General features: G+C 34.9%; 1 protein-coding gene across 3 annotated transcripts in view; it reads right to left on the bottom strand.

Annotated features, from left to right (window-relative positions):
* Nucleotides 1-6,635: 6,635 nt before the first annotated feature.
* LOC110709440 (histone-lysine N-methyltransferase ATX2-like) overlaps nt 6,636-20,660 on the bottom strand; it is a 30,921-nt gene continuing 16,896 nt past the window's right edge. Inside the window, exons 22-23 of one of the 3 annotated variants that reach the window (XR_002508940.1) lie at nt 7,073-7,148; nt 6,636-6,953 (exon numbers count right to left, since the gene is read on the bottom strand). The gene's annotated coding sequence lies outside the window, so the exon portion shown is untranslated. Of the gene's footprint in view, nt 6,954-7,072; nt 7,149-15,944; nt 16,404-20,660 lie in introns of those variants that run through there. The other 2 variants (XR_002508939.1, XM_021887656.1) reach the window with 2 other exon arrangements.

Here is a 20,660-nt window from a genome sequence, read left to right as displayed (position 1 = left end):
TCATCTTCATCTTCATATCCTCACTGTAAAATCAACCCCAGAAATCTTCATATTCCAACAAAGTAGTTCCGCCATTGGAGAGTTCCTCACTGTAAATTGAGCGCTGAAATGGTGAGGGACAGAGATTCTGCCATTGGAGAAGAAGGTACAGCGTCTGGAACGAAGCCTGTAATTGTTGGCAAAAAGTAAGTTCATTTCTTCTCTTTTATTCAATTAAGATTATAAAATGCGTTTAAATCCTTGGAATTGACGATTATTAAACTTGCGTGTGATACCCTAATTGTTTAATATAGAAATTTTAACTTTGCAATTGTTTATTGGACTGAATTGGTTGCTGAAAACTTGTTGCTTTTTACATTAAAATAGCTTTTTTTTATTCGAATCTTATGTTTATTGCCTTTAATCTGAATGGAATGGTAAATTGGGCAGGGTTGTGCAAAGAAAGATTCCACCTTTTATTGGCCTGGGAATGTTTTATGGGGGGGAATTCAAGACAAGTAAAAACGTGGTGTTCTGGTCAGGGGGTGAGTTGTATTTGGAGGGTCAATTAACTAGTAACAAAATCAGTATTGGATTTTTGAATCAGCTTGTTGTAGATAAGTTCAATGTGAGATTTGGGGAGTACAAAATATGGTACAGAAAATTTGGGAAGAGTCTGACCACAGGGAGGAAGGTTATGGTTGACCAAGGTGATATTGATAACATTATGAAAACACTAGGTGAATCAGATGTATTGACTGTTTATGTAGTTTTTTATGGTGATGGATGGAAGAAAACAAATGTGGGCCCCATAGAACACAATTCAATGCTGGTAGGTGCAAAAAGTGAGCATGCTGAACAGCAAAACACAGCTCACAAGATTCCCTCCCCACATAAAAAACCTTCCCCAAAACACCCTCCCCAAGAATCTGTTAAAATAGCAAGTGGTACCACTGCTACTACAACTAATCCCTCTGCAAACCCTAACCAATTAAGACCTAAACTACAAGTGAGAAGGAAAGTCTCTGAAAATCCTCCAGCTTCAGTGGGTGGGAAAAAGGAGGAGGTGCCAGTGGGTGGGAAAAAGAAGAAGGAGGTTTTAGTGGCTGGGGAAAAGCAGAAGGAGGTACCAGTTGGTGGTAAAAAGGGGAAGGAGGTATTAGTGGCTGGGAAAAAGGGAATAGAGGAGGATCTAGATTATGAGGGTTTTGATGATGACATAGATGACTTTAATTATGAACAAGATGTTCTTCCATATGTAGATGAGGGTGATTTTGATGACAGAGAAGAACCTGATCTATTTGTTGATGGTTTGGACTCTAATATTCTAGAGAATGTTATCAGCTCCTTTGGTGGTGCAAAGCCAGTGTCAAGTGAAGTAGAAGAAGTGCCAAAGAGTTTGACTAGGAGTCAAGCTAGGCTGCAAGTAGATTTAGAAGGGGAGGTCAACCTAGGTGGTGAAGTTGATTATGATTCAGAAGATCCTGCAAGTATTGATGGTTCAGATGATGAAATAAGCCACAAATCACAAACATTTAATCCTGAAGTTGACTTTGAGCATCCAATTAAGTTGACACCCACCTTGAGATTTCCTTCAGTTCATGTGTTCAGAAAAGCACTGAAGCAACATGCAGTAGAGAACAAATATGATTACTTCAACCTACACAATGGTAAGACAAGAGTGACAGCTTACTGCAAGGATAGATGCCTCTGCCCATGGGACACTAAAAGATCAAAAAGTAATTGCAGTTGTGTGAAACCCTTGTGTAATTTCAAGATCATTGCAAGGAAAGTGAAATTTGAGGAAACCTTTTTTATAAGAGCAATGAAGTTAAAGCACGGTTGTAGGGTTGCAGAAAGAAATAGGAAGGTAACATCAGAGTACTTAGCTGAGAAGTACTTGGAAGATTGGAGAGCAGACCCTGATTGGCACTTGTGTAAAGGGTTTGGTGCAAGAGTTTTAAGAGATACAGGAGTGTATTGTGACTATTACAAGCTATGGTATGCAAGAGCAAGGGAAAAGTTGCTATTGTATGGAGATGGGGCAGAACAGTACAAGAGAGTATGGGACTATGCATATGCTATAAAGAAGTATAATGAGGGAAGCTCAGTAATATGTATGTGTGAGAACATAGAGAGGCCACTCCCATTTTCCAAAGGATGTTCATTTGTCTGAAGCCTGTTATGGATGGCTTTAAAGCAGGGTGTAGGCCACTCATTGGCCTAGATGGTTGTCATCTCACAGGAGCTTATCCTGGGATATGTTTAGTGGCAGTGGAAACTGATGGAAACAACAACATTTATCCTCTAGCTTGGGGTGTTGTTGAAGTTGAAAAAACTGACACATGGACATGGTTCATGGATTTGCTAGCTTCATCATTGGGGACACTTGATGGACATGGATACACATTCATGTCAGACAGGAAAAAAGTAAGTAAATCACCTCTGTTGTTGTTTTAGCTCAGTAATTAACTTAATATCAGTTGTCTTATTGTTATATTTTTTGATTGTGTGCAGGGACTGTTAGAAGCTTTCAACAATGTTGTTCCAAAAGCTGATGTTAGATATTTCTGGAGGCATATATGGACCAATTTCAAGCTGAAATGGAGTGGAGAAGCATATAAAGAACTCCTATGGAAAGCAGCAAAAGCAACAACAATGGTAAGCTTTAATCTGATTTCCTTGATTAATTAAATGAGTGGCATGTGTGGCATATGTAATCTGATTTCCTTGATTAATTAAATGAGTGGCACGTATGGACTCTTATGTAGTAGTTAACATTGATTTGTGTATATTATGAATGGGTAGTTGGATTTCAATGAGCACATGGAAGAACTGAAAAAAATGTCTGAGCCTGCACATGCATACATGTCTGCTATCCCCTCACATTGTTGGACTAGGCATGCATTCTCATCTATTCCTAGGTCTAAGATGTTACTGAATAACATGTGTGAAAGTTTTAACAATGTCTTAAAACAAGCAAGAGACAAACCAATCTTAACACACATGGAATGGATGAGAAGATATGTTATGCAAAGACACTGTCAAAAAAGGGAAGGGGCTAAGGCCATGGATGGCAGGTTAATGCCATATGTCAAGAAGCAATTTGATTGGTGTGAGAGAATAAGGAAGTACAATAACTTGAGTAGAAGTACTGAGGAGTTATTTGAGGTGGAGAACAATGGTGATAGGCATTTAGTGGACTTGAGAAGAAGGAAATGCAGTTGTTACTCATGGGAACTGACAGGAATACCATGTCATCATGCATATGCTTGCATATTATACATGAGAGGAGACCCTGAAGATTATGTGGATGCAGCATATTCAAGGGAGAAGTACTTGGCTGCCTATGATCCTGTGTTGTTGCCTATGCCAGGGCCTAAACAGTGGGAGAAAACCCCTTTCCCTGAGCCCCTCCCACCACCCTTTAAAACTATGCCAGGAAGGCCTTCAAAAAAGAAAAGGAAGAAGCAGGTTGGTGAGGATGCTGAGAAAGCTGCTGACTTGGCAGAGAAGTCTGCAAGAATGGGTGGGAAACCAAACAGGTGTTCCAATTGCATGCAATATGGGCATTACAAGAAGACATGTAAGAACCCTACCATTGATTCCTCAGCCGAACCAAAAGGAAAGGGTGGGAAGCCTTTTTCTGATGATCCATGGGTGGTGCGTAACAGAGCTATGATGGCAGCAGGGAAAGGAAAGAAGTCAGGGAAAGGCAAGAAGCAGGTTTGTCTTTGAACATTGGTTTAATTTTCTAGTTTTTTTTTTTTTTTTTTGTAAATGTGACAATAGTTCAGTTGTCTGACATAAGTGCACACTGATGCAGGGTCAATCATCTCAGCCTGTGGTTGGGGAAAGCTCCTCTCAGCAAGCGTCAAGCCTTACTGCAGCAGCAATGTCACAACAGCAGCCTAGGAGTCCAGATGATGACATGAGAGAGTAGCTAGTCAGATTTGGTGTTGTTTCGATAAATTTTGGTGGTCCTAGATATTATCTTGTGTAACTAAAACAATTAGGCAATTTAAGTCCTATTTTGTAATGCAATTAAGGCATACATGCCTCTTTAGACAAGTAACTGTTAAGGGAGTTAGTTTCCTGTTTTGTTGAACTATTAAGGCTTACATGCCTATTTTAGTTAATCAAATATCATTTCTTATCTTTTCAATTTTTACTTTGATTCATTCTCTTATGTTATTGTATATTGTTTACATAAACACAGTGAACAACAGTATCAATTCTGTCTCTTTGCCAATGTGTCATATCTTCATCATGCCAATAAAAAAAATTGCAGCCCCTCCTATTCGTTTCAACATCAAAATCAGGGCAAGCAACAAATCTTCTCCCAGGATTCTCCTTTGTCCAAGATGTCTTGATTGAAGTAGGTAAATTACACCTACACACCCTTCCAACAGATCGACCTAATTGCATAGTCATCTGTCACAATAATAAGCCCTAAATTAACTTCAATTCACAGTGAGTACACGAAATTAGTGAATAAATAGGTACAAAATTGATTTTACCTTATGCAGAGGCAAATTTCGACCACAATCAAGCTACTCCAATGGCGGAACAAGTTTGTTGGAATGTGAAGATTTCTGGGGTTGATTTTACAGTGAGGAAGAAGAAGGAGTCTTGAATGTCATTGAATTTTAATTTAGGGTATTTAATTTTTTACAGTGAGGAGTAGGTGAATTAAGAGAATTAACAGGTTTTTTTTAAAAAAAAAATTGGTTAATTAGATTAAGAGAGGCTTAATTACACTATAATAAGATTCTGACATCATTAGTTCACTTAATTGGCCGGAATTATGACTTAGGTAGTAATCGGTGCAATTTACGATTTTTATAGGTAGTAATTTACAAGTTTTTTTTTATAGGTAGTAATTCACAAAATTCGTTTTTTGTAGGTAGTAATTAACAAATTTTCCTTTGATCAATAATAGGTGTTGTCACTTGTCTCATTAGTTCCTTACTTCCTTTTTTTTTATTATTATTATTTTTTTTTTTTGTTAACAAAGTTTATTAATAAAAAAGGCAATACAATACTAATAAGAAAACTCAAGGGGCTAGCTGCCTAGACTATTAGAAAACAATATTAATTAATAAAGTAGATAAGTTTTTGTTCAAGTAAAAGGTGGTTGTAATTGAAAGGTGAAATGTACATACTATGATTTTATATTCCAAAAACCAAAAATAAAAATAAAAAAAAATAATAAAAAAAAGAAAAAAGTATAAAGATTTTATCAAAGCATTAAAATTATATGTACAATTAGCTCTTCAAGCATCTTCCAATCAATACATTTATTTATCTTAGAACTAATATGTTAGTTATATCATTTAAACCATACACGTTTTTCAATTCACTACTTTATCATCATATATTTACCTAGCTTTTATAAATATCATAAATAAATTTTATTTGATATTATATATTGAGATTAGTGTAGCATTTAATTAATTTTTTTTTTTAAAAAAAGCTTAATTAGGAAAGTTTTATTTTTAGGAAAACAAATAGACAGAGTGAAAAATGTTGTGAAATTTAAAAAATTAAATAAATAGTAACTCCACCAAAGAGATTCTTTACTAAGGTACTAACTTTGTTGTAATTAAAGTCAAAAAAAAATTCAAAATAAAAAAATAAATAAATAAAAGAAAGTAGAAGTTTTCAAGATCCACCTATTAATATTGATTTTTTGTGAGACACCTTTAAAAAATTGTAACATCTTACACCAGATTATACCATTGACATCGACCACCTCATATGTTGATCACCTTACACCAAATTCTAGCAGTAACTTTTATTTACAGATGTTGACCACCCACCAAAATCACCTAATTCAAGTTCACCCCAACACCACCTGGACAGTAGTGGTGCCCCACCAAACCCCTCCAAATCCCACCCAAACACTCTTGAAACCACCCCACCATAAACCAACCTAACCACCTTGAAACCACATAGCTAACTTCAAAACCACCCAAAAACCTTAGAAACCATTTACCCACCACCACCATTACACACCCTAACACCCTTTACTAACCACCTTCACCTACCCACAACCAAAAATCCACCCTAACTCCCTTAAAACCACTTGTCCAACACCAAAACCCACCCAACCACCTTTAAAAATCACAACACTCACCTCTTCTAAAAAATCCAAACAACCCTAATGCATGGTGGAGATAGGAGGGGGGAGATGCCGTGGTGGCTAAGGGAAGAGAAGTAACGACAGTCAAGTAACCATGGCAATGAGAATGGAGGGTTAAAAGAGAAGTCATTGTTGAAAATTGTGAATCAAAAATCTAAATTCAGTTAAAATTAATATCTCTCTCTCTCTCTCTCTCTCTCTCTCTCTCTCTCTCTCTCTCTCTCTCTCTATATATATATATATATATATATATATATATATATATATATATATACACACACACATATATACACACATTAGGTCTTTCAGTCTTTTTTTCTTCTTTTTTTAAGGTGACATACGACAAAATTGTCCTTTCAAACAAAACAAAAACCAAAAAAAATAATAATAATAAATAAATAAATATATAAATTCTTACAGCTAAATGCGGAATATTTTATTTTTTGCTTCTTAATTTGGTAAAATAATGGGAGTAAAATGTAGGTTGGTAAATTAAAGGAACGATAGTTAAGATAGGTAGTTAACCATGACAATAAATAAGAAACACTCAATTAGTTGTTATTATGATGTACAATTGTAACTGGTAGTGTGTGGTTACTTAACACAACAAGTGCAAACTAATTAGTTCTACTAGCAATTGAAGTTCCCATGTACAAGAACTCTCTTCCTGATTCCCTCTTAAACTTGATACGCGTATTTAAAACAATAATAATACAGATAAAAATAAAACTCATCAGCCGCTCTTATTGTTAGAATCTCTCTTCTAAACATATCATCAAAGAGTAAGCGTAAACCTGGTAAGGAGAGCACAAGAGCGCCAAACATGTATTTGCAGCAGGCGAAAGGCTGTTAGAGTCTAAAGTCGGGCACCAAATAAAGAAAAGCAGGGAAGAAACCTCGAATACTAAAGCCACAAAGACTTGCAACAATATGAGTAAAAGAACTTACAAAATCTGCAACAGGATACTCCTGTCCATCAGGAAAGATTGGGATGCTCCCAACTACAAATATCTAACACAAGTTGCTGCAAGAGACATACAGAAATGCATAGCCAGTCAGCAGAAATTCGTTTAACAGAAACCGGATGATAATTTCCATGCAAATGCTCAAGCAAAACATGGATAAAGATACATGATCAAACTGCCCAATGCCAATAACATTTTAAAAAACAAAACCATAATTTCTTATTCTAAAAATACATAATCTGAGTCAAAAAAAAAAAGGGAAAAAAAAAAAAATCAATATAAGGAAATATGAATTAAATACTGACTTCCTAATTCTAGCAGCCAACAGGCTAAGGGGCAGTGCGATGAACCAACTGCCTGCACAAGCACAATTCAAAATGCAGTTAACTCAAGTCATGATGGCATATCAATCTCTCGGATAGTAGATTATACAGTTAGAGATCATATATATGATATATATCTCTTGGTATCTTCAGATATTATGCAAATATCTTAGACAAAAATATCTTTCATAGATAATTAATGTATCTTCTAGTGAATCGTAAAATTTGTAATGAGTTTAAATCTCTTGTAACACAATTTATAGTTGTAGACTTGTACCATCTCACTAGTATGATTAATCTTTTTCATAAATCTATTATGATATCACAACCTTAATGTTTCTCCATTTTTCCCTATCCTCCCCATTATTTAGCTGCTAACCCTTTCATCATCTTTCTCCATCAATGCCAGTCGTGAAATCTTCACTATCAAACTAGCCAAGCAATTCGTGGTAGTGAAACACTTGTGACCACCAAACGAACCAAAATCAGGAGAGCTTCAAACTCAAAATTTCCTCTCAAGTCCCTTTCGACACACTGTAGTTAAGGCCTACTCACCTCACCTACCGGTCTAATAAATTCATATAAGATCCTATAAGATTAGATAAGATAGTGGTAATAAGGGCTAATATGTTTTAGAGATAAACTAATAAAAATAAATAAGGATATATGAAATTCTAGTAAAGAGAAGAAACTAAAGTGTTTGTCAACCACACATTTTTCTCCATACTATAAGACCTTTAAGTTTATACAAATTCAAATCTATAATCTAAAATATTATAAAAGGAACAACATCTTAACCTGTGTCATCCTTCCCTCAACATAACTTGATGCCACATGAGCAATGACATGGCATACAAGTCTTGTATTCCCTTTCAGCTTGCAATAATTGCCTCATTCTCTTAAGAAAAAACCTATAGCCAAAATTTGATCATAAAACATTTCACTTATAAGATGAATAAATTACCATCTAAGCTACTACTACATTCTATATTTGTTTCCTCTCCATACAATCACCCTAATATTTATTATCTTTATTGTTCTAAATGATAATCAACTATGTGCACTAACACAGTCTTTATTTTCTATTATTGTACAAAATGCTCAGAGTTCATATTTGAACTAATTACATCTCTCTTTAAAGTTTGGTTCATGCTATCGCTTAATTTCGTAATTGTTATAATATCTAACCATTACATCTCAAATTCATTCATAATTTAAATACTTTATGACAATTTTGATTTCATGTTACAATGACTCAAGACATCGTTCAGGCCAAACACTAGTTATTCCTAAACATAATATAAAATTTTAAAAATTAAATTAAACCTTCTTCCTTTCTTCGATCATGCATCTCCTCTCTCAAAACAATATTATCGTCATCAACAACCACCAATCAAGCAATCAATGAGTATTCATCTTGCAACTCAATTCCAAGAGTGGACTTTCCCTTCAAATGTCCATCTCAAATTCATGTAGAAGATATACCTTAGTTCAGATTGATATCAAAAAAGTAATTGCATTGTAATCACCTGTATTTCTAGGCAATGTACCTTTGATAATCCTTGGTGCTTCCTTGAGTACTATAATTATTCAATGAAACTCACTAATTTAATTAAGCCTTCTCCAACTCCTTTCTCCAATCTTTAGCATAAATCTATTATGATATCACAGCCTTGATCCTTCATTTCCCACCAATATTCCGCTACCCAACTCTCACTTAATATCTTCTCTATTGATGGCACGGTTGTAAAATTGTTACGTATCAAAGCAAAACTTGGACCATTAATATTGGCAATTTATATTAGTAAAAAATATTAAAGTTGATATAATGAAAATATACATAAATATTGATCCAAAACCATTTAAAATGACAATATTTGTTTACTATACATTAGTAAAAAAAATACAAAGTATATATATGAAAAGTGAAAAAGTTAAACTATTGCGATTAATGAGGTAATGCCACCAAAGAAGCCAAACAAAAAAAAAAACCCTTCAAACACAACTTTTGCTCTGATCTTGCACCCCGTTGTTTGTCAATCATGTGGTGCCAACCTTTAATGTATTTTCTCCAAACTTTTACGGAGAAACTAAAACTTCAACAATGTCTTATTCTCCAAAACTTTATAGAGAAACTAAGATAACCTTCTAAAGTTTAAACTACCATCACCACCATAACATATTTCTTCTACCTTTTATGTGATGAAGGAACTTGTTAAGCACAAGTTATCAAAAAAAGGAAGTGATGCACTTTCAAAAACACCTCAAAAGGAAAGTGATGCACTTGAAAAAAACTCATATAAGGAAAGTGATGCGCATAAAAAAAAAAAAAAAAAAAAAAAGAAAAAAAAAGGGGAGTAGTGAGTAAAGGTTAACTATCAAAGTAGTGGTTAATAGTATGAGTATTTGATAAAAGTAGCGCTTAAAATATAAATATACAATAAAATCCGTACATATTGTTGTAAAGTAACCAAATTTAATAAACGCAACCTACAAACTTTGAAAGACTAAAATTTTTACATTAAAGACAAGCTAGTCACATGCTATCTCTACCATTAACCCTGCTACATGAACCACTACCTTGCCTACACTTATTTTACACTTCCTCTGTTTTCCTCATCTACTACTCACTTTCTGTTTTCATCCGTTTTTCTAAGTTCTCCTCACTTTTACTTTATTCCTTCCATTAAAACCATTTATTCACTTTTTATCATATACAGCCTCACTACATGGGGTCCAGTTATATTTAATTAAACTCTTACTCTTTATATCCAAATATATTTAATTAAACTCCTACTCTTTATATCTCTCCTCCTTAAAGTAAAAATTATCCACGTACATACGGGATCTTCAATTTCACCTTTTCAAAGTTCGCGTAGCTATAGTAGTAAATCTTAGGAAAATGAAGGGAGTACTAAGAGTGCTTCAAATTTGGCAAAACGCAATCTAGTGTCTCAAACGCTCCCGCCGAATAGAGCCTAAATTCTCACGAATGAAATTAAAGAGTTTAAGATAAATAAATAAAATATTATCTTTCGTTATAAGACGTCATTTAAAGTACTTCAACAAATGAGAAGAAAAGATTTACAATTTATTTTGAAAATAAGATACACAAGTGGAATCTATTTTTATTAGTTAAAAAATATGAATAAGACTAAAGATAATAATTTAATTTTATGGATCAATCATACCACCACATAGCAATTAAAATGAGATTGGAGATTTCAAATAATTTTTTTTTATATTCGTGCATAAACAATCATTAAACCTACTAATGAAAAAAAAAAAAAAAAAAAAAAAAAAAAGATTTGTCAAGAGGCACTTTTGTGAGAAATGACTTTTTATTTAAAATTTAGCATTTTGGGACCTTACCAAAAATCATCCAGTTGATTTCAATTTCTCACCAAAATCATTTGTCTAAAGCACATGCCTCGATTTTCAACCTTTTTCCTCCCTAATCACCATCCCACCATCATTCTCTCCCTTCCTAGCCTAAACCCACCACCAGTCATGCCCTCTCACCTATTGCAAATTTTGATGCCCATGCTTTTCTTTAAAAAGGATTTGGTGTACTAATTATACCAATAAAATGCAATTTTCTTTTAGGAAACTCATACGCTAAGATATTCCACAGCCTTTGGATGGGTACCTCCTAAGAAACTTCCCCCTTCCGCTACGCATGAGTGAGGAAAAAATGCGTCGGAAAAACTGTTAGTCTGTACAGCAAGTTGCCTCAATGCACATTTAACCTTTGCCAAGATCGATTTGTTAACATCAATTTTCCAACCACTATTATTTGTGTAAAACACATGCTTTGATTTTCCACCTTTTTCCTCCCTAATCACCATCCCACCATCATTCTCTCCTTTCCTTGCCCAAACCCACCACCAATCACACCTTCTCACATATTGCAAATTATCTTTGCTGCCTTCTAATGTCACAAATCACCATGAACCAAGAAAATCACCCATATGAAAGCATCGTTGACAAAAACCCTTTCTCCTCCCCCGCCTTCAAGGTCATCTCACATTCTCCTCACCCTTAACCACTCTATTTCTCTCTCTTTCCCTTCTTTGCCTCATTCTCTATCCTCCTAAGGTGCGCACGCCGCAGGTTGGTCTGTAGGAACAATTATTAGTTCTAAATTCACGTTTAGTTACAATATACTCCACCTAGGGATAGATTTTACAAATGGTACCATAGCAATATGTGACATCAAGTTAGTCGCCTAACCTAGAGGAGGGTATGGGGTTACATCATAAGCTATGGTAGAATATATGATAGTTTCCATTACAGGGCTATACCACCGGCTTCGGCCAAATATGTGGGCACTTTTTAAGCGCAATGAAGTTGTCACGGTCTCATGATAGCTTGATAGCTATGTTACATGGGCTTTTCATTTCACCTCTGTGCCCACGTCGGATCCTCGACACTCGGACATGAGACTTGGAAACTTCACTTTTGGTTCAAAAACATGGATTTTTTTTTCACAAAATAGCCGAGTTGGATGCTTGGACACATACCCGTGTCGGACGTGGGTACCCGAGTCCATGAAACATAGCTTGAGAGATTAGATGTACTACACATAGTATACACCTAAGACTGTGTTTGGACCAAATTGAGACTAAACAAGAAAGATTACGGTCCATATCCGTGCAAACATGATATTTACTGTCTCATCCGATTTTGGACCACTTTGACCAATTAAGTTCCTTTGTATTTTTAAATTGAAATCCTAAACTTTTTATAAACAAGTTACATTAAAAATTCAACAAAAATCAAAAATTATAAAATTCCAAAATTTTAAAAACTGAAAATTTATTAATCATATTGTATGAATTTATAGAATGCTTTGCAATGAAAATAAAATAAATTTTAGGATTTATATTTTAATATTGCAAACGGTCGTATTAACGATGAAAAGTTTCAGAACAATTAAAAAAACAGAAAAAAGAAAATATGCATTTAAAAATATGGATTGATTTCAAATCAAAACCGGAATAATTTGAGACTAACCCGGACCGCAACAAAAACTCGAAAAAGCATATGTAGCGTGAATGGGGGAATCGTGGCGGTGGAAACTACCAAGCTAGAGTTAGTAGGGGAAGAGAAAATTTCTAGTGGAGCGATGAAATTAGGAACCGATTTCAATCAATCCAATCTGGTCCAATCAAGTCTGGTTTCAGTCCGATTATAGGTCCAAGTATTCATTTGCACACCCCAACTAATACCAACAAAATGCATCTTTCATTACGAAATCTTATACTTGAACTAGACTGATAATTGTGTATAAAATAAAGAGGAGGCAATGAAATTGTTTTTTAGACACTCCAAAGTTTCGCTAGGAGAACTACTAGAACGGTCTATCAAGTGCACAAAGCTACGATAAACATGATAAAACTTGTGTGGTGTACAAGATAGTTTTTGATCCATGCATATTTCGTGACTATGCCCCATCTTATTTAAGGGCAAGGCGTTACAATATTAATCTTTTTAAAATTGTTTCATTATTTGTTTTCAAATTTATATTAATTAACTTTACATATTTTCACTTTTAACAAATTAGTCTTCGTATTAATTATCACTAACTATATATACTAACCTTACACTATGGTAGATTTTTTGCATTAGGAACTACCCTCGTGACCTTTGATACACATCTGCCAAAAATGGAACAAAAAACTTGCAACCTGTTTTTCAGGTTACATTTAACACGTGTCACATGTGTGAATGGTTAAAACATTTTTATTTTATTTTAACATTTTAAACTTAAAAAAAAAAATTAAAACTAAAAAAAAAAAAACCCTCCCCCTTGCCGGCACATCACACCACCACCTGCTCTCCCCCCTCCCCATACCCCCAGGCCCCCTACCGGCGCCGGCGACACCCTCCTTACTCCGACCACCCATCCCCTCCCTTTTAACCACCACCCGAAAATTCGAAAACCCTAAAACCACCACTCGGTATTGGGGTTTTAAGGTTTTCGGGTGGTGGCACAAGGGGGGAAATGGAGTGGAGTCGACCGATAGAGGGGCGTAATGGATTCGCCGTCACAAGAAGGGGAATTGGGCACCGGTCGATGAGGAGAGGAGGGTTTACAAGGGGAGGGAGGGGTTTTAGGGTGGGAAAAGGAGAGGGGCTGGGTGGTCGGTGTGTGGGTCAGGAGAGGTGCCACCGGCCAAGGTAGGGGCTCTAGCTGTCGGCCAGGGTGTGGAGGAGGGGAGCGGGTGGTGGTTGAGTGGCTGCCGGCAAGGGGGGAGGGGTTTTCTTTTCTTTTTTTTTTATTTCAGTTTTTTTGTTTAGTTTTAAGTATATTTTTTTATTTTAAGGTTTTCTTAAATAAAACAAAATTGTTAAAAATTTGACCAATGACATTCTAACACGTGTCACAAGTAACCTATTAACATATTAAACAAGATACCAACAGGTCACGTTCATTTTTGGCAACTGTGTGTCAAAGGTTGTTTCATTTTGAAATAATCCAAGTCGTTCCATTAATGGAAGACCGGTGGAAGGTGGTGTTATTCCTAGCAAATTTTCCAAACATAATTTAAAGTTCAAAAAAAAAAAAAAAAAAAAAAAAAAAAAAAAAAAAAAAAAAAAAAACCATACAATTTTAGTTGATAAAAGAAAACTTGAAGATATGCAATAAAAAATTTAGAATTGGTGAAAAATAAAAAAATTATCACAATGCAACTTTAGAATAAAACCAAGTAAAAAAAACATATACTCCCTCCGCCCCTTTACTTAAGAGCCTATTTGGGGTTTTTTTACAGGAATTAAGAAATTTGTAGATTACTTAAAACTAATGATTGGAAATACCAAATATGAATGTGGGGTTAGAAAGAGATAGATAGAAAGAAAAAGTGGTTGGGAATTATTAGTGAGAGGGGAGAGAAAGTATTGGGAATTGATGTCAAAGGTACAAAAAAGAAAAAGGATGACAAATCATCAAAGAAAGAGATTGTCAAAAAGGACAACCTTTAAATGGAAATAGACTCTTAATTTTGGTTACCCCAAAATAGAATACAGGCTTCTGAATAAAAAGATGGAGGGAGTAGTAATTATATATAGGAAGACATTTATACAAAAAATAAATGACATGTAATTTAAAAGGATTGCTCAATGACGCAATGCCAAAATATAAAGAAAATATGATGATATACAAACAAGTATAATTAAAGAAGAAGAAAAAGTTGAATAAAAAATAACATGATGTTATAAAAGATATGAAATAATATTTGAAATTACTTGGTTTGGGGTGGTTTTAATAGTTGTAAAAAATAAAATTAATTCACAAGATTAATTCAAATATGAAATATATAGTTTTAAAATGCGAACAAAAGCAGTACTGATTGGTCACTGAAATTTACAAAAAATACCCATACAATTTGATTCATAGTTTAAATACTTTTTAAGCTAATTAACTACTTAATGATACTTATGTTTTATTTTAGTAAATACATGAAATAAGAAGACAATTAATATATTTTGTTAATTTAGGTAGTAGCGCTTTTAGACAATTATTTTTAATTAATAATATTTTTAAATTGATAATAAGTAGTGATGAGATCGAAATTTTTGATAGCCGAATCAATATTAAAAGTTTAAAAATTAACTTACAAGTCAAATGTTTAAAAATCAAAAGTTTTGGTTTAATTTACAAGTCAAAAGTTCAAAGCAATATGGGTAATCAAACAACCCTGAAATAAGGAAATAGCAATATGTTGTGAAATACAAGTAAAAATTAGGTTGTAAAACTTTTGAATAAACATACCCATAAATCTAATCAATCATACTTCTAAAATATAGAGTAAAGGGTCATTTAGTATTTTACTCTTTCATTGTGCTTTTTTCTTTCTAAACATTGTACCACACCAAACCAATCAAGAAGTCAAACCAAATTTTTAAAAATAATTTTGTATCCAAAAATATCCTCGGTGTACAAGTAACATAGGCTCTTAGTTGTTCAATGATAGCATTTAGACTACAACAATTCAATCCTTGTTCATCCATAATTTCCAAGTCACAAAAACATATGGTACATTGAGGTCACACCCAACACATTCCATACAAATGCCAAGGAGAAGTTTCAAGAGAAAAAAAAAAAAAAAAAAAAACCCTCATAAAAGAATATAATTAGTGAACTCATTCTCCACATATCATAAACTCATATGAGATCTCTTTGATTGCTGCCAAAAACAGACATGCTTTAGAAAGAGCTTTGGTCTAAATTTCATTACCATTGACGGCCCATAAATCAAAACACAACAATTCCACTGATGGAATGATCAAATGGCTTGCCGCCTGACTATGTAAAGCATATAGTTGCCCCTTATTATCTAAAGTGATACAACTGATACGGTATAGGGACTAAACATAGACAATAGTGGTGTGAGGCATCCTTAGAACTAATCGCCCTTGAAATATAGTTGAATAAAATTTGCAATCCATAAACTCAGATACAGCTTAATTTAATTTCATATTCAGCACATAAGTTAGAAGCACATGTAGCTACCAACACAAAGCAAGTGAAAATCAATCCACCAAGATTAAATGAGAAGCTAAATGGCATAAGCCACATTATAGGTGAGCAAGTGCCACATAATAGTGATAGTACTCAATATGTTGCAGCACATCAAACTATGGTAAGACTAGTATTCATGATTGAAAGATTAAAAACATGCAAGGTCTATGTACATACAAGCCACTCACGGTCATGGATCTAATGGTGATTACTAAAAGACACAAGGAAGGGACACAAGGCTTCCATTGATTTGTGTCATCCGAGAGGGCAAGAAAATATAGAAAAGCATGAGAAGCTGAAACACTATCTGTGTATAACAGTGAGAAACTGAAAAAGAACCATGGCTCTTCTTGGTCAAAAAAAAAAGGCAAGGCAATCTCAGATCAGAGAAGATTGTAGAAAAGAAACATGCTCTCGCCAACAATAAGAAACTCAGAGGGGCTGCAATTGACAGGAGAGATCTTCTGCACAAGGGAAGTAGAAGATGTATCAGCTACGATGTAATTTACAAGGGAACAAGTTTGTAACAACAAAATCTGAAAAAAAAAAAAAACCGAAAGTAGTAGTCAATTTAGAAGGAAGAAGATGGTTGAGATGCGCAATTGTGAATGAAACTAGTGATGTACTCAACAATTTTACACAGAACACGTATTTTCAACAACCTTCATGGCAAAGGAAAAATTGTCAAAGAACAATATGACCTTCGGCCGGTCTTCCAAATATAAAACAACCTTTTAATTATCCTAGAATGATATAACCTTTGGGGGTATCTGAAAATAGACTAAAAACCAGAAACCTGGCTTTATAGGTTCATCCGGACACGTGTCGCATTTTGATTGGTAAAGATTGATATGTCTATTTTATATAGTGATTTACCCCCGTCCCTTGGTCATATTTAGGAGTATTTTTGGCTTTTATAGAGCTATTTTTATTACTAATAAGCGTTTTCTAGTGTTTCGTAGCTTTGGTATTATTTTCTAAGAAACTGCGGATGTGAAGGCATTTCCCGAAATTATTGAGCCACTACGAGCATTGGATATGGAGCGCACTCGTATGTCCACTTTTCGTAGCCCAGGTTCGTGTAAGAGTAATCGAGCCCGGTGATTAAGGGCTCGACGAGGAAGAAGAACCGAGGCATTGGACCGGAATTATAAAAAGCCAAGGAAGAGGTTCGAACTTGGGCCAAGCTAAGAGCCCGAGTTGAAGAGTTCAGCCTTTTTCCTGGAGACTCACCCGACCCGGCGAGAGGAAGAGAAAGATTGTTGCCCCGAGGCTCGCCCGACCGAGTGAGGGAGAACAAGGGGGCATCCGGTGTCGGGCGCGTGTTTCTTCAAAAGATTAGAGGCTGATTTATCTTTGTTTCAGTTAGGAAATTCTTGCTTAGTATAAATACTCTTTTTATAGCAAGATTAGGACGCATTCATTAGTTAAATTCCAGATTTTTGGTTTTAAGATTTTCTGGCAATTTGTTCTCTCAAGATTCTTTGGTATATGTAATTCATATTTTCCTTTATTTTGGTAACGATTTTCTTCCCTTTTACTTCTAGTAATTTCATTGCTTTGAATAATTATGTCTTTTTTAATTGCTTTGATTAGTTTAGATTTAATTATGCGTGAGTAGTTTATTTCTAGGGTTTTTGGGGATCCGTAAATAATATGAAGGGATGATTTATTATTGTTGATTGTTAATATTTTAGATTAATTTCCTATTGATTGATTTAATGCTATGCAATTAGATTTGGCCAGGTTTAATTGTATGAGTTATGCAATATTGATTCGAGATTCAATAGATGAGAATTAATGTTTAGGCTTCGTTTCAATAGACAAGTTAATTTATAAATAGTCAAGTCACGATTCGAGAGATACGATTTAATATCGCTAAGTTAATTGTGTGATTGTAATACGTAGCGAAAGCCCTTTATAATCTGGTTAATCTATGCATTGATGATTGGTTTTTGTCCTTCATCCCGAAATATTATTTATTGGTGAACCTATGCCCCATGCTTTAGTTTATTGATATTCTCTTAATTTTAATTGCTTTAGTTTAAATATTTCCCTTAGTTTAATTCATATAAAATCACACTGGTTACTTGGTAATATAAATTATAACTTGGTAATATAAATTATATTAATTTATTAGGAATAAAGAACGTTGTTTCCCTGTGTATTCGACCCTACTTCCCTATCTGCTTTAATTAGAGGACATAGGAATTACTTTTGATTAAGTGATACGACTTTATCCTGTCAAAGATTTTTATTTTACATTTTTATATCACTTTTAAAAAACTGATTTTTCTATTTTTTTTTTTTTTAAAAATTATTTAAGAAAAAAATCCCTTCTCTCCCCGACAACCAACTCCACCTGACCCCTACCCCTTAGTCACGCAATATAACCACCACATCCCCACCACCATTTTCTGTCATTCCTCCATCCTTACCACCACCACGAAGTCATCGAATGCGATTAAATGAATAAGGTGTTACCTGCAATTGCAAGGGGCAGAGAGACTAGCTTCGCAAGGTTGAATGAGAAGAGAGAAAATGGGTGGGATTTTGGTTTGGCAGCGGCGGAGAACATGGGGCGGTGGAAGAGGAGGGGGGGAATGACCTTCCCGCAGCGAAAAAAGCCATGGTTAGTGGAGGCATAGGGTTTTGGGCTCGTGAAGGGGTGGGTGTGGAGTTTTCGGTTTGGTGGCGGCTAGGGTGGTGGTTTCGGGGCTGCTGGAGGGTGGGGCTGGTGGAGAGTTGGGAGTTGGGGTTTCAGGCTAGTGGAGGGGTAGGTGAGGGTTTCGGGCAGGTGGGGGGTGGGGGGGGGATTGCGGGTTGATGGTGGCAGGCAAGCAGTGGCCGGTGACATATGGGGAGTTGATAGGATGGGTGTTTAGTTGGTTTTTTTTTTTCTTTATCAAATTTTACAAAATAAAAATTCGTAAATATTATTAAAAAAAGTTTCTAGTAATCACAATGCAGCACGTGTCACAATTAACCTATTATACAGATTACCATCAAGTCACATTTTATTTAAAGCGGATACCCCTCAAAGGTCGTATTATTTTGGGATAATCAAAAGGTCATTTTATTTTCAGAAGATTGGACAAAGATCATGTTATTACCAACAGTTTTCCCACGGCAAATTGGCAATGGCCTATATAAGCTCTATTAACAAAGTACAATTTATGTAAAGTGTTTATAGCTTTTTCTTTTAAAGTCAAATCACAAGTCAAACATATCACTCAATCTCATTTTGTTCTTGTAGCTGAGCCAACAAAGAATGCAGTGGACCCACCCCCTGTGTTCCATTCTAACTGCATATTATCAATATGAGACGGCCTGCTATTTTATTAGATTTTCCAGAATCTGTATCCACTAGTTGTTTCGCCCGCTCTTCCCTTCACAAGCATGATTTCTAGGCTACAGCAATGTTGTTTGGGCAGAATGTGCTAAAAATATCAAGTTACTCGTATGTTTTATTTGACGAACCCTACCAAATGAAGCAATTTCACTTAACAAGAATGCAACAGATTACCAATTAGCTCACCAGCTAGAAAAAATTAAAACTCATGTCTCCACATTAATTTGGATATATCACACTCTAGAATCCAGCTTTTCACGGTACTGTGCGGGCCCCACCTACTAAAGTCTTGAGTTTTCTCAATGGTAGATGGAAAAAATTTATATCCTTGTTCGCCCAAATTCTACAGCTTAATTAGCAGCCAATAAGCTAAAGTCTATAGATAATACATAAAGTAAAACTGGTCTGATAATTAGTACAATCCTTGTTTCCACTCAATCAAGTTGTTTTCATCTAAGAATTCTAGGATTGTTGTCATCTTCAGATATTGGACCACATAGATCTTCGACTCAATCATTCAAGCATGTTCAGCATTCCCATTATTAAAATAAGATATATCAACCATTCTGAAGGCTGACATTCAAGATATCTAACAACCACAGAAAAAAGGGTAACTTCTAAATCTTTTTCAATTTTTTTGCTACGCTAAATTGATTGTCTTCTTCTGCTAATTAAAGATGCCTCACCACATGCATACCAAGGAATGTTCACCGGCTCAATAAAAAATACGTAGTAACAAACATAAATAGAAGATACTCAAGCCACATACAGTTGTGACTTTTTAAATTTCGACATTTCAGGCATCTCAATAGGCTCCAGTCAGCAACAACATCACCCAACAAAACAGCAGAAGATCTCTGATCTTTGTTTATTTTCTCCTTCCTATCCTACTATCTTACTCCCTAACATGTCCAACTTCTCTTCCAAAATTCCATGGAAGTTCCCATACGTATACCAAGCAATACCCATGATCATAAGAAAAGGCTACTCAAGACATAAAGACTTCTGTCAGCTAAATGCTAATTATTCTTTAAAGTAATAGAAGTCACAACCATTACCCACGATATGCATTTTCTTCCATCTCACCAGGGAATACCAATGGAGTCTCTTTGCAAATCATAAAGTCACAATGTTGTACCTATATCAGATCAATTACTTTCGTTGATTGATCCAGTACATATCAAATGAACTTCTTCATTTGACCATAGATCTCTATTTAGAACTTCAACTATACTTTTGGAAGCTTGTAACAGATACCTTTAAAATCACTTTCAAAAAACACTAGTACCAGCACTCGCCTAATTCAAGGTAATAAATATACACTTGCACACATATAAACATTTAGCAGCTGGGACGCCTGGGACAATCA

The sequence above is a fragment of the Chenopodium quinoa genome, unplaced genomic scaffold (assembly GCF_001683475.1).
Source record: "Chenopodium quinoa cultivar QQ74 unplaced genomic scaffold, ASM168347v1, whole genome shotgun sequence".
Taxonomy (NCBI): Eukaryota; Viridiplantae; Streptophyta; class Magnoliopsida; order Caryophyllales; family Amaranthaceae; genus Chenopodium; species Chenopodium quinoa.
Note: the sequence above shows the minus strand (reverse complement) of the source record. Positions and strands in the feature narration are given on the sequence as shown.